This window comes from Saccopteryx leptura, chromosome 2 (genome assembly GCF_036850995.1).
Source record: "Saccopteryx leptura isolate mSacLep1 chromosome 2, mSacLep1_pri_phased_curated, whole genome shotgun sequence".
NCBI lineage: Eukaryota > Metazoa > Chordata > Mammalia > Chiroptera > Emballonuridae > Saccopteryx > Saccopteryx leptura.
The window spans coordinates 3076597-3098075 of record NC_089504.1 but is presented as its reverse complement, the minus strand read 5'-3'; the positions used below and the strand labels follow the sequence as shown (position 1 = coordinate 3098075).

The window sequence follows — 21479 nt, the reverse complement described above, 5'->3', positions numbered from 1 at the left end:
GCCTCCTTCGGTGGGGCCAGGAGAGGGGACCCAGGGGTGGGCAGACAGGCAGGAGAGGGCCACCACCTTCCGGCCCCAGGAGCACACCCCGCCCAGGTGGGAAACAGTGCCACCTGCCGTTGTCACCCACGCGGCCTCTGCCCGCAGCAGGGCGCCCCGACCGAGGCCCCAAGCTCACCTGGGGTCTATCACACCTGCTCTCCAACAGCCAAGACCAGGTCCCAGCAAATGTTAACCACTATAAAAACACCCAGAGAATCTGGCAGCGGCCACACCAGGCCTCCGGCCACAATGCGACCAGGGCTGGTGTTCTCGGACAGCAGACCCCAAGGGGTGACACGGGATGCTGGCATCCAGGCACCGGACAGCCTGGAAGGTGGACACGGGCCAGATCACGGTGGCACTTCCTCCAGGTCCAGAGGACTGTCCTAAGGAACCGGGTCCGTCCTGCCCCGGAGGGCCCGGCAGCGTGGCTCCCTTCCCGACAGCCCCCGTGTCCTCTCACTCCACACCCACGGCAGCCCCGAGGCCCCGTGTCCTCTCACTCCACACCCACAGCAGCCCCGAGGCCCCGTGTCCTCTCACTCCACACCCACGGCAGCCCCGAGGCCCCGTGTCCTCTCACTCCACACCCACAGCAGCCCCGAGTCCTCTCACTCCACACCCACAGCAGCCCCGAGGCCCCGTGTCCTCTCACTCCACACCCACAGCAGCCCCGAGTCCTCTCACTCCACACCCACAGCAGCCCCGAGGCCCCGTGTCCTCTCACTCCACACCCACAGCAGCCCCGAGGCCCTGTGTCCTCTCACTCCACACCCACAGCAGCCCCGAGGCCCCGTGTCCTCTCACTCCACACCCACAGCAGCCCCGAGGCCCCGTGTCCTCTCACTCCACACCCACAGCAGCCCCGAGGCCCCGTGTCCTCTCACTCCACACCCACAGCAGCCCCGAGTCCTCTCACTCCACACCCACAGCAGCCCCGAGGCCCCGTGTCCTCTCACTCCACACCCACAGCAGCCCCGAGGCCCCGTGTCCTCTCACTCCACACCCACAGCAGCCCTGTGTCCTCTCACTCCACACCCACAGCAGCCCCGAAGCCCCGTGTCCTCTCACTCCACACCCACAGCAGCCCCGAGGCCCCGTGTCCTCTCACTCCACACCCACGGCAGCCCCGAGGCCCCGTGTCCTCTCACTCCACACCCACAGCAGCCCCGAGTCCTCTCACTCCACACCCACAGCAGCCCCGAGGACACCCCGTGTCCTCTCACTCCACACCCACAGCAGCCCCGAGGCCCCGTGTCCTCTCACTCCACACCCACAGCAGCCCCGTGTCCTCTCACTCCACACCCACGGCAGCCCCGAGGCCCCGTGTCCTCTCACTCCACACCCACGGCAGCCCCGTGTCCTCTCACTCCACACCCACGGCAGCCCCGAGGCCCCGTGTCCTCTCACTCCACACCCACGGCAGCCCCGAGGCCCCGTGTCCTCTCACTCCACACCCACGGCAGCCCCGAGGCCCCGAGTCCTCTCACTCCACACCCACAGCAGCCCCGAGGCCCCGTGTCCTCTCACTTCACACCCACGGCAGCCCCGTGTCCTCTCACTCCACACCCACGGCAGCCCCGTGTCCTCTCACTCCACACCCACGGCAGCCCCGAGTCCTCTCACTCCACACCCACAGCAGCCCCGAGGCCCCGTGTCCTCTCACTCCACACCCACAGCAGCCCCGAGGCCCCGTGTCCTCTCACTCCACACCCACGGCAGCCCCGAGGCCCCGTGTCCTCTCACTCCACACCCACGGCAGCCCCGTGTCCTCTCACTCCACACCCACGGCAGCCCCGTGTCCTCTCACTCCACACCCACGGCAGCCCTGAGGCCCCGTGTCCTCTCACTCCACACCCACGGCAGCCCCGAGGCCCCGTGTCCTCTCACTCCACACCCACGGCAGCCCCGAGGCCCCGTGTCCTCTCACTCCACACCCACAGCAGCCCCGAGCCCCCGTGTCCTCTCACTCCACACCCACAGCAGCCCTGTGTCCTCTCACTCCACACCCACAGCAGCCCCGAGGCCCCGTGTCCTCTCACTCCACACCCACGGCAGCCCCGAGGCCCCGTGTCCTCTCACTCCACACCCACGGCAGCCCCGTGTCCTCTCACTCCACACCCACGGCAGCCCCGTGTCCTCTCACTCCACACCCACGGCAGCCCTGAGGCCCCGTGTCCTCTCACTCCACACCCACGGCAGCCCCGAGGCCCCGTGTCCTCTCACTCCACACCCACAGCAGCCCTGTGTCCTCTCACTCCACACCCACAGCAGCCCCGAGGCCCCGTGTCCTCTCACTCCACACCCACGGCAGCCCCGAGGCCCCGTGTCCTCTCACTCCACACCCACGGCAGCCCCGTGTCCTCTCACTCCACACCCACGGCAGCCCCGTGTCCTCTCACTCCACACCCACGGCAGCCCCGAGGCCCCGTGTCCTCTCACTCCACACCCACGGCAGCCCCGTGTCCTCTCACTCCACACCCACGGCAGCCCCGTGTCCTCTCACTCCACACCCACGGCAGCCCCGTGTCCTCTCTCCTCCACACCCACGGCAGCCCCGTGTCCTCTCACTCCACACCCACGGCAGCCCCGTGTCCTCTCACTCCACACCCACGGCAGCCCCGTGTCCTCTCACTCCACACCCACGGCAGCCCCGTGTCCTCTCACTCCACACCCACGGCAGCCCCGTGTCCTCTCACTCCACACCCACAGCAGCCCCGTGTCCTCTCACTCCACACCCACAGCAGCCCCGTGTCCTCTCACTCCACACCCACGGCAGCCCCGTGTCCTCTCACTCCACACCCACGGCAGCCCCGAGGCCCCGTGTCCTCTCACTCCACACCCACGGCAGCCCCGTGTCCTCTCACTCCACACCCACGGCAGCCCCGTGTCCTCTCACTCCACACCCACGGCAGCCCCGTGTCCTCTCTCCTCCACACCCACGGCAGCCCCGAGGCCCCGTGTCCTCTCACTCCACACCCACGGCAGCCCCGTGTCCTCTCACTCCACACCCACGGCAGCCCCGTGTCCTCTCACTCCACACCCACGGCAGCCCCGAGGCCCCGTGTCCTCTCACTCCACACCCACGGCAGCCCCGAGGCCCCGTGTCCTCTCACTCCACACCCACGGCAGCCCCGAGGCCCCGTGTCCTCTCACTCCACACCCACAGCAGCCCCGTGTCCTCTCACTCCACACCCACAGCAGCCCCGTGTCCTCTCACTCCACACCCACGGCAGCCCCGAAGCCCCGTGTCCTCTCACTCCACACCCACAGCAGCCCCGAGGACACCCTGTGTCCTCTCACTCCACACCCACAGCAGCCCCGAGGCCCCGTGTCCTCTCACTCCACACCCACAGCAGCCCCGTGTCCTCTCACTCCACACCCACGGCAGCCCCGTGTCCTCTCACTCCACACCCACGGCAGCCCCGAGGCCCCGTGTCCTCTCACTCCACACCCACAGCAGCCCCGAGGCCCCGTGTCCTCTCACTCCACACCCACAGCAGCCCCGAGGCCCCGTGTCCTCTCACTCCACACCCACGGCAGCCCCGAGGCCCCGTGTCCTCTCACTCCACACCCACAGCAGCCCCGAGGCCCCGTGTCCTCTCACTCCACACCCACGGCAGCCCCGTGTCCTCTCACTCCACACCCACGGCAGCCCCGTGTCCTCTCTCCTCCACACCCACGGCAGCCCCGAGGCCCCGTGTCCTCTCACTCCACACCCACGGCAGCCCCGAGGCCCCGTGTCCTCTCACTCCACACCCACGGCAGCCCCGTGTCCTCTCTCCTCCACACCCACGGCAGCCCCGAGGCCCCGTGTCCTCTCACTCCACACCCACGGCAGCCCCGAGGCCCCGTGTCCTCTCACTCCACACCCACAGCAGCCCCGAGGCCCCGTGTCCTCTCACTCCACACCCACGGCAGCCCCGAGGCCCCGTGTCCTCTCACTCCACACCCACAGCAGCCCCGAGGGCCCCGTGTCCTCTCACTCCACACCCACAGCAGCCCCGAGGACACCCCGTGTCCTCTCACTCCACACCCACGGCAGCCCCGAGGACACCCCGTGTCCTCTCACTCCACACCCACAGCAGCCCCGAGGACACCCCGTGTCCTCTCACTCCACACCCACGGCAGCCACGAGGCCCCGTGTCCTCTCACTCCACACCCACGGCAGCCCCGAGGCCCCGTGTCCTCTCACTCCACACCCACGGCAGCCACGAGGCCCCGTGTCCTTACTCCACACCCACGGCAGCCCCGTGTCCTCTCACTCCACACCCACAGCAGCCCCGAGGCCCCGTGTCCTCTCACTCCACACCCACAGCAGCCCCGAGGCCCCGTGTCCTCTCACTCCACACCCACAGCAGCCCCGAGGCCCCGTGTCCTCTCACTCCACACCCACGGCAGCCCCGAGGCCCCGTGTCCTCTCACTCCACACCCACGGCAGCCCCGAGGACACCCCCGAGGCCCCGTGTCCTCTCACTCCACACCCACGGCAGCCCCGAGGCCCCGTGTCCTCTCACTCCACACCCACGGCAGCCCCGAGACCCCGTGTCCTCTCACTCCACACCCACGGCAGCCACGAGGCCCCGTGTCCTCTCACTCCACACCCACGGCAGCCCCGAGCCCCCGTGTCCTCTCACTCCACACCCACGGCAGCCACGAGGCCCCGTGTCCTCTCACTCCACACCCACGGCAGCCCCGTGTCCTCTCACTCCACACCCACAGCAGCCCCGAGGCCCCGTGTCCTCTCACTCCACACCCACAGCAGCCCCGAGGCCCCGTGTCCTCTCACTCCACACCCACGGCAGCCCTGAGGCCCCGTGTCCTCTCACTCCACACCCACGGCAGCCCCGAGGCCCTGTGTCCTCTCACTCCACACCCACGGCAGCCCCGAGTCCTCTCACTCCACACCCACGGCAGCCCCGTGTCCTCTCACTCCACACCCACAGCAGCCCCGAGTCCTCTCACTCCACACCCACAGCAGCCCCGAGGCCCCCGTGTCCTCTCACTCCACACCCACGGCAGCCCCGTGTCCTCTCACTCCACACCCACAGCAGCCCCGAGTCCTCTCACTCCACACCCACAGCAGCCCCGAGGCCCCCGTGTCCTCTCACTCCACACCCACGGCAGCCCCGTGTCCTCTCACTCCACACCCACGGCAGCCCCGAGGCCCCGTGTCCTCTCACTCCACACCCACGGCAGCCCTGAGGCCCCGTGTCCTCTCACTCCACACCCACGGCAGCCCCGAGTCCTCTCACTCCACACCCACGGCAGCCCCGTGTCCTCTCACTCCACACCCACAGCAGCCCCGAGGCCCCCGTGTCCTCTCACTCCACACCCACGGCAGCCCCGAGGCCCCGTGTCCTCTCACTCCACACCCACAGCAGCCCCGAGGCCCCGTGTCCTCTCACTCCACACCCACAGCAGCCCCGAGGCCCCGTGTCCTCTCACTCCACACCCACAGCAGCCCCGAGGCCCCGTGTCCTCTCACTCCACACCCACAGCAGCCCCGAGGCCCCCGTGTCCTCTCACTCCACACCCACAGCAGCCCCGAGGCCCCGTGTCCTCTCACTCCACACCCACAGCAGCCCCGAGGCCCCGTGTCCTCTCACTCCACACCCACGGCAGCCCTGAGGCCCCGTGTCCTCTCACTCCACACCCACGGCAGCCCCGAGTCCTCTCACTCCACACCCACGGCAGCCCCGTGTCCTCTCACTCCACACCCACAGCAGCCCCGAGGCCCCCGTGTCCTCTCACTCCACACCCACGGCAGCCCCGAGGCCCCGTGTCCTCTCACTCCACACCCACAGCAGCCCCGAGGCCCCCGTGTCCTCTCACTCCACACCCACAGCAGCCCCGAGGCCCCGTGTCCTCTCACTCCACACCCACAGCAGCCCCGAGGACACCCCGTGTCCTCTCACTCCACACCCACAGCAGCCCCGAGGCCCCGGGCACTTCCGAATCCCACCCTGAAAGGCCTCCTTTCTCGCCAGAATGTCAACCTCACATGGACGCAGGACACCTGCCACGTTGGCGCCTCCGGCCTGGCCAGGCAGGGCTCCCTGCTCGCCCACGGGGGTCCAGGCCAGCCCCACGCCTCACTCCTGCAACCTAGTGTCACTTCTCGGGGCAGCCCGGCCTGCCCCCCGGCACCTGCCTGGGGACAGGGCACCCGCGGCACCGAGTGACCCTTCCACAGGGCTGGGAGGGAACAGGAGACCCACAGCTCGACGGGGAATGTCTTCAGGTGAGCGAGAAGGACGGCGTGACCGGCGTCCAAACCCTGTCCCTCTGTCCTGGAGAAGACAAGGAGGCCCGTCCCCCCTGGCTCGGGCAGTCCCCCAGAGGAACCCAGACATCAGGCAGTCCTGCTACAGGGACCCGACCCTGTGGGCACCAAGGCCCAGCACCCCGGAGGCTCCACTGACCCCAGCACCTTCTAGAACAAAGCTGCGGCCAGGCGTGCCGGGGCCAGGTGCTGCCACGGACACTGTCCGGTCCAGTCACAGGAAGGGAGCCGGGGGCACTCCGGGGCCCCCTCCTCCTGGACAGCCTGCGGAGAAGCCAACCCACGTCTTCAATAAACCACCAGCAGCCAGGCCTGCGCGCAGAGCCGGGGCCTCGGGAGGTCACTGCTGCGCGACAGGGCCCTACACCCCTACACCCTCTACACCCCTACACCCGATGTGCCCCGCACAGCTGTGCCAGCCTCTCCAAAACTGACCCGCAGACCGCAGAGGGGGAGGGGCAAGCGTCTCATACAGAGCAGGGGACCCGAGGCATCCATCTGGCCACCCTCCGCCTGCTCAGGGTGGGGTGCAGACTCCCACCGAGGCGCAGACCCCCCCCCCGGAACTGATATCCAAACAGAACTCCTTCCCATTCCCAGCCTGATGCAGGTGCCAGCAAGCTGGCGCTGGGGAGACCGGCGCGCACACCACCCCTGAAGACACGGCTGCTCCCACAGGTCTCTTGTCCTCTGCGAGGCGTCATCCTCAGACCCCTGGCAGTGTCCCCCCAGAAAGGGGTCCCTTGTCCTGACATCCCACGTAATCGATGGGGAATGAGGCCAGGAGAGCAGGGTCCCAGGGCTGGGAGGCCTCGGAGCTGAGATGCCTGGGCAGCAGGAGAGCGAGCCAGGAAGCCCAGGGCCACTGCCCAGGCCTGATGTCCAGGGCCGTAGCCCTGCCCACCTCACTCCAGCCGCCTCTCGAGCCCAGAGCGGGACCAAGGATGGCGCAGCCCTCGGTCAGTCGGGGTCTTTGGTCGGCTCTCATGCCCACCCCTACGAACCCAGACAGACCGCCCAGGGGTTCACACCTTTCCAAAATCAGGTGCGCATGCCCTCCTGCCCACAGGGAAGGCTGCCCAGATCCTGGAGCCCTGGAGAGGGGACAGCACAGCCCCAAGCACAGGCAGCGCCAGTGGTCCCACCCTGCGACTCTGCCCCCAACGACAACGCCCACGCCCGGGCTCCCCGAGGCCGGGCACCCGCCTGCCCACCGCTGAGGCAGTACCCACCAGGGCTGGGGTGCTCATGACGGCCCCCTGTTTGCGTGCTTACGACGGTCCCCTGCTTGCGTGCTTACCAGCAATCCCTGCAGGCCGCCCTGCCTGTCACCCCGTCTGCTTCTCGGCTGGCCTGCATGGCGGGCTCCCGTCACCCCAGCCAACAGTGCCACAGTCAGCCACGGCTCCCCACCCTGGACCTCCCAGCGGCGCAGCTGGCACATCCTGGGGGCCGCTAGGATGACAGAGCGCAGAGCGGCCGTGTGCCTTATCTGGAGTCCACAGCCAACAAGCCCCAGCCCGTCCCCCACGGCTCCTGGCACTGAGCTGGCACCAGAAGCGCCCAGTCAACGTTCTCAGGACGGACACACCCCAGCCCCAGCTCCTCACAACGGTTTAGTACCTGTGACACAGGTGCCCCCACTCTGGCCCCGTCCTCACCCCCTAAACATCACTTCTGGAAATGCTGTCACACTGGTCCCCAAACCCAGCTTCGCAGCACATGCTAGAAAAACCTGACCCTGACTCAGGGATGCGAAATTGTCACTGCACTCGGGGGACGATTCCCAAGGAGCTGGGAAAGGACTTTCCTGAACACCTCACGGACTCCTGACAGCTGTCCCAGCACTGAAGGGGGCCTGTGGCAAGGAGGGGGGTGCTGCCTCCGGAACACCTTCCAGCGGACTCGAACTCGAGGTGAGAATGGTCTTAAAGAGGAAGTAGAAGCACCTCTTACAGAAGAGTTAAAACCTAGTGAGGGTCAACACTCAGCCCACCGGCCACGGAACCACAGAGCCAAAGCCTGTTCTGTCGTCCCTGCTCTAAACCACCCCTCGGTGAAGAATCCCAAATACGTGACTTGACCTGTAAGAGCCCCAAAGCCCTCTGATGGCAGGAGCACGAGAAGCCAGGGCACGGGTGCGGGCAGCCAAGGGCCTGTGAGCAAAGGGATACTGAGAAGGGTCGAAGTGTCGGTCCCCAGTTGGGCGCCTGGACAGTGATCAGTACCCCGGACCCAAACAGCTGTTGATCTTGAAATAAAGGGGATGTATCTCCAGGCAGTGGGATAGAGGGTACGTAAGCAGAGCTGAGTCGCCAGGGTCCCTGCCCTCCCCCCACCAAGTTCCCAGAAGGCAAATACACAGCACATAGGACAAGGACCAGACGCAAGGAATCAGACTTTGACAGCTTCAGCGGGGCGATCAGTCAGGGACACAAAAGAGGAAACCCAGGCCACTCACCACCCATCCTACTGAGCCACCTAGAAATGTCCCCCAAAACCAAGTCACCTGCAGAGGTCTCAGACAAGTTCCCAGCCGCAGCTGTGTGTGAGGGAGTGGGCTTTGAGTCTAGGGGGGTTCCACTCATCACCCAACTCCCCACGGACCTTCGGGGGAATGCTGCTGTCCCAACGAGAACAGGACCACCAGCAGGGGACAGAAAGCCAGCCAGACAGGCTGCTGGGCACTGAGGCAGAGACCTGCTAGTCCATTCCACTCTGGGGAGGTGGGGGGGGGGGGCTCAGGTCAGTGTCCCCGAGGGAACACTTTGCCACCAAGAACCAGGAAGCGGCCAGGGGCACTTCACCACCGTCAGCTGGCAACTCGCGAACCAGGAGGAAGAGGGCGCAGGAAGGAGGTGGTTGCTTTTTCACACAACACACCCCCCTGCTTTCACTTTCTGCCCACGGGCTGCTGGGTGAGTCAAAGGCGGGAGCAGAATGTTTACAAACCCCTTTATGCAAAGCTCTCTTCCCAACCACGCGTGAGCTGTTGTCAAAGAAAAGCAATTACTCTACTTCCCCAAAACAAAACAAACATCACAGCCGGGGCGGACTGTCTACCTCCTGGAGCCTGTTAAATCCCTCCTCCCTGGACCCCACCCCCACTGCCCCGTGGCAGGCCTGGGGCTGCACCGAAGCCACCGAGGAGCCGCTCGGGGGACGGCTTTCCAGACACCTGGGGCCCAGGCATGGGGGCCCCCAAGTTACCAGAAAGGTCAGCGAAAAACAGCCGCCAGCCGCCCCCCCCCCCCACCTCCCCGCGTGGCCTCCCATCCAGCCGCGCGGTAGCGTCCAATCTTTCCAGACCTGGAACCGCCAGCCATATCAAGGCCTCAAGACAGAAAAGGGCAAACACAGACCTTTATTTGCAAATGAAAGGCTCGCATTCAGGGCTGGGGGGGGGGGGGCAGGGGGGCGGGGAAGGAGTCCCTAATTCCTGAGGGCTCATCCTTGCAGGGGGTTCCGACTTTTCCTTGATCCCCTAGGAAAGCCAGAATGTACTACAGCCTCTGGAAGAGGGCCACGCGGGGGCAACCGCCCACGGGTTTCAGGCTTTCCTCAGGAACAGACCCCATTTTAAAGGAAAGAGCAAAGGGAAAGAACCTTCCTTCTGGTCCTCACTGGGGGCGAGAGGGAGGTAGCACCTGAGGGGCGGGACACCCCGCCCCCAGCCAGGTAGTTAGCCCACTGATACAGACCCCACCACCACCACCACCACCGCCACCGCCATTAACTCGGCAGTCAACCCAGTTAATGCGGGGCACAGGGTGGGGGCACTGGTCATGAACTTCTCAACAGAAAACTATCGGCCAAAGAGAACGGTTGCCGGACACTTTAAAGATGGAGCCCACGGGAGAGAACTCGCAAGATAAACCCAGAGACCGTCTAGGTGGGTCTCGCAGACCCAGTTCAGGGCGCTCACTTTATCTTTCCAAAACTACCGCGGGCCCCGAGGGGAAAGGAGGCCTCGCACGGCCTCCACCCGGCCCTGCCCCAGTCTGAGCAACCGGTGGAGAGAGGGCCTGCCTCCCCCCGAGCCCAGCTTTATTCACGGGAGCCCACTAGATGGTGTGGACAGTCGAGGTTTGGGGTGAACACTTCTCCCCGATGGGTTTGTACCATGCTGTCACGCCGGTGCCCCCCCAAACACACACAAACACACACACCGAGTAGGAAACAGAGGAAGCGCCCCCGCTCCTCCCGCTCCCACTCGACCTCGCCCGGGTTAAGCGCTTTTCTGGCTGATTTCAAAATGGGAACTGCACCTCGTCCTGGCCTGGTTGCGCCAACCCTGCAGAGGGGCTCCAAGTCAGCAGCGGGCCCCTAACTCTTACAGGGCGCTGCCCCCGAGCCACGGCGCCCGTTGCCGGGCGGCTGCGCAGGACCGGGGCTCGGGCCGGGCCTCGCCCCCCGCCCCGGCTGCGTCGACTGCCCCAGCGCGAGCCTCGCGGCGGCGGCGGCGGGGAGCCACGGCGGGCGGGGCGGGCGCCAGGAAAGTGGCGCCTGAGCGCACGGCGCGGCCCGGGACGCGCCGCGCACCTTCCCCGCCGCGTCCTCTCCGATTACCCCCTCCAAAAGATGGCGGGCAGAGGAAAGGGGGGAAAAAATCCCTTCCGTGAGGCAGGGCGCGAGGGAGGCGGCAGGCGGGGGGCGCGCGGGCCGTGCCAACTCCAGGCTGCGCGCCCCGAGCCCGGGCCGCGGGCGGCGGGGAGGCAGCGGGCGGAGGGCGGAGGGGAGGGCGCCCGGGCCGCCGCGCTTTGTTGCATCGTGGCCGCGCACAAAGGCGGTGGCGGCGGCGGCGGCAGCCCGGGTGCCCGGCTTCCCCGGACGCGCTGGCGGCCTGCGCGGGGGGCACGGGGCCGCGCCGCCTGGCCCGCCCAGCCCGCCGCCGCCCGCGCCGCCCGCCGCCCCGCGCGCGCAAGGAAGCAAGAGAAAGGCGTACTTGGCCTCGGCGGCTCCAGCGGCCGTCCCCTCCCGGGCCGCGCGGCCGGCTCCTCTTTGGCTCGCCGGCCCCGGCAGCATAATAGACGCGCCGAAGCCGAGCAGGGCTCATGCGCTGAGCCGCGGCGCCTGGCGGGAGTCGTAGTCCGCGGCCGGGACCGCGCCGAGGCTGCCCAGGGGAGGCCGCGGCGCGCGGACTACATGTCCCGGCCCCGCCGGCGCCGCGCCCCACCCCGCGCGCCCCCGCCCGCCACCCGCCCCGCGGACCCGGCCGCGAGCGGGCCCGGCCCGGGGGGCGCGCTGGGGCGGAGCGCCCGCCCATCCGCACGACCCCGGCGGCGAGGCGGGGACCCGAGCGGCCCTCCCTCCGGCGCTGAAGATGTGCGCCTAGGACGAATTTCCTGGTGCCCCCGGGAGGCGTAGAAAAGGCGGGAGCGCGGCCATCATCCGTCTACTCGCCTACTGACCGCCACCTGCACCCGGGTCTCTGAGCCCGGGGTAGGAGGCCGCCCTGGAAGTGGGCCGCGCACCTGCGGGGCGCCCTTGTTTGTAAACAAACCGCGCTCCTAATTAGCCTGGCGGGGGCGCGCGCGGGAGGGTAGGGGCGGGGCGTCGGTGCGCGGGCAACGCTGCCCGCCTCGGGAGGAGCTGCGTTCCGCTGTGCCCCCCTGTACCTACCTTCTCCTATCCACCCACCGCATCCGCCTTTCAGACCCTCACCATCTGGGACCAGGGAAGCCTGAGTGCCCGGACTGGCGAGGAGCAGGAGATGTTCCCTACTCTGCATAGAGACCTCGCTCCTGGTCTCAGTTTCCCCATCTGCTCAGTGAGGGCAGGCATGAGATCAAAGGTCCCTATCCTGAGAGTCCAGCAGCGGGTCACAAAGGTAAAAACGAGGATCCCGGCCCTTTTTCTGTAATTGGAAAGGCTCAACTTGTGGACACACGTTTAGGATCTTGTTTTAGATGGCAATTATTCGTCTGTATACATAAGTACATTTTTATCCAGCCATATATATATATATATATATATTTTTTTTTTTTTTACAGAGACAGAGAGAGTCAGAGAGAGGGATAGACAGGGACAGACAGACAGGAACGGAGAGAGATGAGAAGCATCAATTATCAGTTTTTTGTTGTGACACCTTAGTTGTTCATCGATTGCTTTCTCATATGTGCCTTGACCGTGAGCTTTCAGCAGACCAAGTAACCCCTTGCTCAAGCCAGGCCTTGTCCCCATCCTGCCAGCTGGGTCTCATTCTCTTGGACACTCGGGCACTCGGGCCATCAGGCTGGTCCATGGAACTACTTAAAAGAGTCCACCGCACTTCGCCATGAGGCCAAAACAAAGAGCTTCTCCACCTGGTCTTGACTTGGTAGAAGCTGCCCCTGACCAGCCAGGTTGTCTGTTCAGGCTGCTAACTCAATGGCCAGAATGCTGATGACCCTCCTGGGGCCTCCCACTGACCAGAGGAGGAGCCCAGGTCCTGCCTCTCCCTTCCCCGCCCCCACCAGGCCCGCTTGCTCACTCATGGGTAGCCCAGCTGGCTTAGCGGAGTGATCTGTGCGGCGGGAGGGGTCTGAGGATCAGAGTCGCCAGAGCAATGGGACAGACACTTGCACTTGGGCACCTCGGACCCTGGGCTCGGCGCTCCTAGTGCCCAGGGCAGGAGCCCCTCCCTGAGACCTCTTGGGAAGGAGGTTCTGTCTTAGGAAGGGACTCCGGTGACCCTGCGTATCCCCACCAGCCACTGCTCTCTCCCTGCCCCGCCTCTTGGAGTTTCAACACGCCTGAGGTTAGGCCCCCAGCAGCTGCTGAGCGCCGGGAGTGGGGTCGCTTAATCCCGGCAACCCCGTTTCCTCCTGTCAAGGGGGACAGAAATAGGACCTGCCCCTGGGACTGGGGGGAGGAAGGGAGCGGGTGGGAAAGGTGGGGCTTGTGGCCTCCCTAGGTCTCTCACTGCTCTGCCTCCGTCTCCTGCTTACAGGACGGACCAGCCCGGCTGGCTTCTCTCCTCCAGAGCGGCAGCTCCGTGAGGGCCGGGCTCTCTGTCCCCAGGGCTCACAACAGGTCTGGCACGTCATGGACACTCAAGAGATACATGCTGTCTGACCAGTGGTGGCACAGCAGATAGAATGCTCACCAGAAACACCGAGGTCGAAACCCCCACGGTCGCCGTGTGAGCACAGGCCCGCAGCTTGAGTGTGGGGATCATCGTCAACATGATCCCAAGGTTGCCTGCTTGAGCCGAAGGTCACTGGCGTGAGCAAGGAGTCACTGGCTCAGCTTGAGCCCCGCCACCCTGCCATCAAGACACATATCGGAAGCAATCAATAAACAACTAAAGTGAAGCAACTACGAGTTAATGCTTCTCAATCTGTTTTCTTTCTCTCTCTATGCCTCTTTCTCTAAAAATCAATAAGTAAAATAAAATAAAAGCTCACAAACTTGGACCCAAGGTTGCTGGCTCAAGCAAGGGGTTACTTGGTCTGCTGTAGCCCCACGGTCAAGGCACATATGAGAAAGCAATCAATGAACAACTAAGGTGTCGCAAAGTGCAACAAAAAACTAGTGATTGATGCTTCTCATCTCTCCGTTCCTGTCTGTCCCTGTTTATCCCTCTCTGTGACTCTCTGTCTCTGTAAAAAAATAAAAAATAAAAAAAAAATTAAAATTAAAAAAGGGTGGCCGCGAGGCAAGGAGAAAGGTGGTGGTCCTGCACCCAAGTCTCAGCCTCCTCATCTGTAAAATGGGAACGACAAACACCTACCTCTTAGGATTGTTGCAAGGACAGATGAGGTGTGAGTTCTAACCGGTAACATAGGATTGTTGCAAGGACAGATGAGGTGTTAGTTCTAACCGGTAACATAGGATTGTTGCAAGGACGGATGAGGTGTAAGTTCTAACTGGTAACACAGGATTGTTGCAAGGACGGATGAGGTGTAAATTCTAACTGGTAACACAGGATTGTTGCAAGTTCGGATGAGGTGTAAGTTCTAACTGGTAACAGGATTGTTGCAAGTTCGGATGAGGTGTAAGTTCTAACTGGTAACATAGGATTGTTGCAAGTTCGGATGAGGTGTAAGTTCTAACTGGTAACAGGATTGTTGCAAGGACGGATGAGGTATAAATTCTAACTGGTAACATAGGATTGTTGCAAGGACGGATGAGGTGTAAGTTCTAACTGGTAACATAGGATTGTTGCAAGGACGGATGAGGTGTAAGTTCTAACTGGTAACAGGATTGTTGCAAGTTCGGATGAGGTGTAAGTTCTAACTGGTAACATAGGATTGTTGCAAGTTCGGATGAGGTGTAAGTTCTAACTGGTAACAGGATTGTTGCAAGGACGGATGAGGTATAAATTCTAACTGGTAACATAGGATTGTTGCAAGGACGGATGAGGTGTAAGTTCTAACCGGTAACATAGGATTGTTGCAAGGACGGATGAGGTATAAGTTCTAACTGGTAACAGGATTGTTGCAAGGACGGATGAGGTGTAAGTTCTAACTGGTAACACAGGATTGTTGCAAGGACGGATGAGATGTAAATTCTAACTGGTAACATAGGATTGTTGCAAGGACGGATGAGGTGTAAGTTCTAACTGGTAACACAGGATTGTTGCAAAGACGGATGAGGTGTAAATTCTAACTGGTAACACAGGATTGTTGCAAGTTCGGATGAGGTATAAGTTCTAACTGGTAACATAGGATTGCTGCAAGGACGGATGAGCTGTAAGTTCTAACTGGTAACATAGGATTGTTGCAAGGACGGATGAGGTGTAAATTCTAACTGGTAACATAGGATTGTTGCAAGGACGGATGAGCTGTAAGTTCTAACTGGTAACATAGGATTGTTGCAAGGACGGATGAGCTGTAAGTTCTAACTGGTAACATAGGATTGTTGCAAGGACGGATGAGGTGTAAGTTCTAACTGGTAAGACAGAACGTGCACATGTTCCTTCACTCTCCTCAGGGGCACCAAGGGAGGGTGTGGCGCCTGGCACGCCTGCTTCCTGGCAGGGCAGATACAACAGGGGGGAGCGAGACAAGGCGCCAGCTGCCCTGGGGCTGACCTACGTGCGGGGGACCCCCAGGCTATTATAAATAAAACACGCAGGAGCCTGACGGTGGTGCTCAGGGCTACGGAGAGAAATCGAGCCCGGAGGGAGCCAGGGAACTGGGCTTTATGGTCACAGCAGCTCAGTCCAGGAGGAACGAGGGTTGTAGGTGATTTCATTTATTTTTCTTCTTGATCTTTGTGTCCCCACCCCCACCCCCAGGGGCAAACAGGTTAATATTATGCAATGAAGCTGAGTGAAGAAAGGGGTGGCCTGGGAGGTGCTCCAGGTTGGGTCTCCTTGGGATCCCTGTGCAAGTTTTAGGTGCTCCTGGCATTCCTAGGACTCGGATGGCTTCAAAGGTGATGGTGGCAGTCCTTCCAGGCTTTCCCACTCCCAGGAAAGCTTTATGCATAATGGCCTGTGACAACTTTACCCTGTCCTGTCCCCTCCGCATAGCACGTATGTCGGAGATGGAACCCCAAGACTATAAAATAACGTGTTTAAGATTATTGAAAACATAAAATAAATATTTACATTAAAAGACTAAAAAAGTGGGCCCTGGCTGGTTGGCTCAATGGTAGAGTGTCGGCCTGGCATGCAGGAGTCCCGTGTTCGATTCCCGGCCAGGGCACACAGGAGAAGTGCCCATCTGCTTCTGCACCCCTCCCCCTCTCCTTCCTCTCTGTCTCTCTCTTCCCCTCCCACAGCCAAGGCTCCATTGGAGCAAAGTTGGCCCGGGCACTGAGGATGGCTCTGTGGCCTCTGCCTCAGGCACTAGAATGGTGCCTGGTTGCAAGAGAGCGATGCCCCGGATGGGCAGAACATCGCCCCCTGGTGGGCATGCTGGGTGGATCCCGGTTGGGCGCATGCGGGAGTCTGTCTGATTGCCTCCCCGTTTCCAACTTCAGAAAAATACAAAAAAAAAAAAAGACAAAAAATGGATTAAAAAAAAAACAAAAACCCTAGCCTGCCCTGGCTGGTTGGCTCAGCGGTAGAGCGTCGGCCTGGCGTGCGGGAGACCTGGGTTCGATTCCCGGCCAGGGCACATAGGAGAAGTGCCCATCTGCTTCTCCACCCCACCCCCTCCTTCCTCTCTGTCTCTCTCTTCCCCTCCCACAGCCAAGGCTCCATTGGAGCAAAGATGGCCCGGGCGCTGGGGATGGCTCCTTGGCCTCTGCCCCAGGCACTATAGTGGCTCTGATCGAGGCAGAGCGACGCCCCGGAGGGGCAGAGCGTCGCCCCCGGTGGGCGTGCCGGGTGGATCCCGGTCGGGCGCATGCGGGAGTCTGTCTGACTGTCTCTCCCCATTTCCAGCTTCAGAAAAAAAAATACAAAAAAACAAAACAACAAAAAAAAAACACCCTAGCCTGACCAGGCAGTGATGCAGTGGATAGAGCGTTGAACTGGGATGTGGAGGACCCAGGTTCGAGACCCCGAGGTCACCAGCTTGAGCGCCGGCTCATCTGGTTTGAGCAAAGCTCACCAACTTGGACCCAAGGTCGCTGGCTTGATCAAGGGGTTACTCGGTCTGCTGTAGCCCACAGTCAAGGCACATATGAGAAAGCAATTGATAAACAACTAAGGTGTCGCAACGAAAAACGGATGATTGATGCTTCTCATTTCTCTCTCTCACTTCCTGTCTGTCTGTCCCTCTCTCTGACTCTCTCTGTCTCTGTACAAACAAAAAGACACATATGAGAAGCAATCAATGAACAACTGAAGTATGCAACTATGAGTTGATGCTTCTCATCTCTCTCCCTTACTGTCTGTCTCTGTCTCTCTCTATATATAAAAAATAAAAATAAAAAACTGAGCCTGACCTGTGGTGGCGCAGTGGATTAAAGCGTCGAACTGGAATGCTGAGGTCGCTGGTTCAAAACCCTGGGATTACTTGGTCAAGGCACATATGGGAGTTGATGCTTCCTGCTCCTCCCTTCCTCTCTCACTCTCTCTCTCTCTCTCTCTCTCTCTCTCTCCTCCTTCTCTCCTCTCTAAAATGAATAAATAAAGTCTTAAAAAAATTAAAAAAAAAAAAGAAGCAACTACTACGAGTTGATGCTTCCTGCTCCTCTCTCCCCTCTCCTTTGTCTTTCTTTCTCTCCTCTGTCTAAAAAGAATAAATAAAATCTTGAAAAAGAAAATCAATCAACAAAATTTTTTTTAAAAAGAAAGAAAAATTGAGATGCTAATTGTAACCCCTAGTAGGGCAACCAATCAGAAAATTATATATGTATCATAAAAGAGGAGAGAATGGCACCTAGCTAATGTCGACGTCAATACAGAAGACAGCAGTGGGGGAGGGAGGCGCAGGGCAAAGGTAAGACGCTGGACCAGGTGGTGGACGGTATAAGGCATCGACCTGGGACACGAAGGACCCCGGTCCGAAACCCCGAGGTCACTGACTTGAGCCAGGGGGTCACTGGCTTGGCTGCAGCACCCCCTTCTGAGAAGGCACTTATGAGAACGCAATCAGTGAACAATTAAAGTGCCACAACAAAGAACTGATGTTTCTCATCTCTCTCCACCCCTGCCTCTCTGTCTCTATCTGTCCCTCTCTGTCCCTCTCTGTCTCTGTTGCCAAAAATACAACAACAAAGCAACCTCTACCAGCTAATGCTTCTTGCTCCTCCCCTGCCCTTTCTCTCTCTCTCTCTCTCCTCCCTCTAAAATCAATAAATAAAATCAATAAACAAATAAAAGAGAAAGGATAAGACATACAAAACATGGATGGTGCCTGACCTGTGGTGGCGCAGTGGATAAAGCGTCGACCTGGAAATGCTGAGGTCGCCGGTTCGAAACCCTGCACTTGCCTGGTCAAGGCACATATGGGAGTTGATGCTTCCTCTCCTCCCCCGCTTCTCTCTCTCCTCTCTCTCTCTCTCCCCCTCTCTCTCTCCTTTCTAAAATGAATAAAAAATAAAAAAAAACACGGATGGCAAAATGGTATGAGTAAGTGCTTCTGTATAACGCCATTAAGTGTAAATGGGTTAAATGACCCAATAAAAGGCAGTGATTGATAGAATGTATAAACAAACAAATATATAAAAACATGACCCAACTACAGTATTTCCCTCATGTATAAGATGCACCTTAATTTGGGGGCCCGAAATTTGAAAAAAAAAGTATTACATAGTTATTGAACTCAAGTTTTATCATAAAATTCATACCACTCCTCATCACTGTCAAAACTCCCATCTATGAGCTTGTCCTCATCTGTGTCTGATGACAAATCACTGTCTTCATCTATTGCCTCGTCCTCAGTTCCATCTATGGCATTTGAAATGCCACAACCACTGAATAAGACGCACTCAGTTTTTAGACCCCACATTTTTTCGAAAAAGCGTGCATCTTATACCTGGGGAAATACAATATATGCTGTCTGTAAGAGACTCACTTCAGAATGAAAGAAACAAATGCAAGAATAGAAAGAGACATTTGATTTAAACAGTAACCAAAAGAGAGCTGGTGTGTCTATACCAGAATCAGACAAAAATAGGCGTTAAGACAAAAAACTGTCATTAAGTGACAAACACATTCTATCATGATAAAGGACACAATGAATCAAGAACATATGACGATGATAAGCTCTGTCCAGATGGCTGGTTGGTTAGAGCACTGTCCCAATAGGCAAAGGTTGCGTGATACCAGGTGAGGGCACATACAGAAACAGATCAATGTTTCTGTCTGTCTTTCCCTCTCTCTTCCTTCCTTTCTCTCTAAAAGCAATAATAATAAAAAGAAAGCCTGACCAACGAGAAGTAACTACTATGTGGTGATGTTTCCTGCCCCTCCCTTCTTTTTCTTAATTTTTTAAATTTTTTTAAAAAAGATTTTATTTATTCATTTTAGAGAAGGGGGTAGAGAGAGAGGAGGGGGGAGGAGAGGAAGCATCAACTCCCATATGTGCCTTGACTGGGCAAGCCCAGGGTTTTGAACCGGCAACCTCAGCGTTCCAGGTCGATGCTTTATCCACTGCGCCACCACAAGTCAGGCTCTTTTTTTTTTTTTTAATTTTTAATGTTTATTTATTGGTTTTAGTAAGAGAGGAAGGGAGAGAGAGAGAGAGAGAGAGAGGGAGGGAGGGAAAGAGAGAGACAGGAACCTTGATCTGTTCCTGCATGTGCTCTGACCAGGGATTGAATCTACAACCTCTGTGCTTCAGTACGATGCTCCAACCAACTGAGCCACCCACTCAGGGCCCTTCTCTCTCTCTCTCTCTCTCTCTCTCTCTCTCTCTCCTCTCTCTAAAATCAAGAAATAAAAATCTTTTAAAAATAAATTAATTTTAGCCTGACCTGTGGTGGCGCAGTGGATAAAGTGTCGACCTGGAAATGCTGGGGTCGCCGGTTCGAAACCCTGGGCTTGCCTGGTCAAGGCACATATGGGAGTTGATGCTTCCTGCTCCTCCCCCCTTCTCTCTCTCTGTCTCTCTCTCCTCTCCCTCTCTATCTCCTTTCTAAAATGAATAAATTAAGAAATAAAAATAAAAAAATAATAAATTAATTTTAAAAAATTATAAAAGACCATATAGTAATAAACATGTATGCACATAACAACAGAGTCCCAAAACTTATAAAGCAACACCTCACTCTCTTTCTTTTTTTTATTTTATTTTAGGGAGAGGAGGGGAGGCAGATAGACTCTTGGATACACTCTGACTGGGATCCACCCAGCAAGCCCACTAGGGGGCGATGACATGCCCCTCTGGGGCCTGTTGCTCCATTGCTCAGCAACTGAGTTATTGTTTTAGTGCCTGAGTTGGGGGCCAACAGAGTTATCCTGTGTCCTAAGGCCAACTCACTTGAACCAATCGAGCCATGGCTGCAGGAGAGGGAGAGAGAGAGAGAGAGACAGAGAGAGAGAGAGAAGAGGAGGGGTGGAGAAGCAGATAGTCACCTCTCTTGTGTACCCTGACCAGGAATTGAACCTGGGACGTACACACACCGGGCTGAAGCTGTACTGCTGAGCAAACTGGTCAGGGCCAAAACCTCACTTCAATAACTAGACAGAGCCCAGCAAGGCTACAGATGACTCGAATAACAAATAAAGTAACTAGACACATATGGATCACTCTATCCAACAACAGTAGAAGACACATTTTTTTCAGGGCCCCGTGGAACATTCTCCAGGATGCAAAACAAGTCCAAATAACTTTTATTATTATTTATTCTTCTTGTATTTTATCGAAGTGAGAAGTGGTGGGGGTGGGGTGGGGAGGAAGCAGACAGATAGACTCTCAAATGTGCCCGACCAGGATCCACCCGGCAAGCCCACCAGGGGGCGATGCTCTGCCCATCTGGGCCATTGCTCCGTTTCAACCAGAGCCATCCTAGCACCTGAGGCAGAGGCCATGGAGCCATCCTCAGTGCTTGGGCCAACTTTGCTCCCATGGAGCCTTGGCTGCAGGAGGAGAAGAGAGAGACAGAGAGGAAGGAGAGGGGGAGGGGTGGAGAAGCAGATGGGCGCTTCTCCTGTGTGCCCTGACCAGGAATAGAACCTGGGACTTCCACATGCTGGGCCGACGCTCTACCACTGAGCCAACCGGCCAGGGCCAGTCCAAATAACTTTTAAAAATTTAAAAACCATTCAGAGTATCTCCTTGGACCATAACAGAATGAAGTGAGACATCTATGACAGGGAGAAAATTTGAAAATTCACAAACATGTGGAAATCAGACAACATAGCTCTTAAACAAGCAATGGGTCAAAGAGAACATCATAGAGAAATTGGAAAATACAGGATGAATTTAAAAAAATCCAAATATATCAAAAGTTATGGGGTGCAGTGAAAGCAGTGCTTGGAGAGAAATTTGTAGCTGTCAATGACTATATTAAGAGAGAGGTAATATTTCAAATCAATAACGCAGGCCCTGGCTCTCAGTCGGTGAGAGCATCGTCCTGAAACACCAAGGTTGCGGGTTCAATCCTAAGTCGGGCACATACAGGAAGTGACAAATAAATACACCCACAACTAAGTAGAACAACAAATGAATGCTTCTCTCTTTCTCTCTCTCTCTCTCTTTCTCTCTCGCTCTCACTCTCTCTCCCCTTCTCCCCCTTCCTTTCTCTGTCTCTCTAAAATCAATAAAAAAAATTAATAACCTACACTTCCACCCAAAGGAACTAGAAAAGGAATAAACTAAAACTC

The 21479-nt window shown here is 58.8% G+C and overlaps 1 protein-coding gene and 1 long non-coding RNA gene across 7 annotated transcripts in view; one reads left to right on the top strand and one right to left on the bottom strand.

Annotated features, from left to right (window-relative positions):
• Window positions 1–21479, bottom strand: part of BRD3 (bromodomain containing 3) — a 65925-nt gene that overhangs the window by 28871 nt on the left and 15575 nt on the right. For 2 of the 6 annotated variants that reach the window (XM_066366746.1, XM_066366751.1), the window contains exon 1: window positions 11274–11391. The exons of 1 other annotated variant lie outside the window; for it this stretch is intronic. The gene's annotated coding sequence lies outside the window, so the exon portion shown is untranslated. Of the gene's footprint in view, window positions 1–7628; window positions 7651–10596; window positions 10902–11273; window positions 11392–21479 lie in introns of those variants that run through there. 3 more of the 6 variants (XM_066366747.1, XM_066366748.1, XM_066366750.1) reach the window with 3 other exon arrangements.
• LOC136392880 (uncharacterized) lies at window positions 11535–13628 on the top strand. Its single transcript, XR_010749001.1, has 2 exons — window positions 11535–11770; window positions 13260–13628. It is a non-coding gene; the product is annotated as an uncharacterized lncRNA (long non-coding RNA).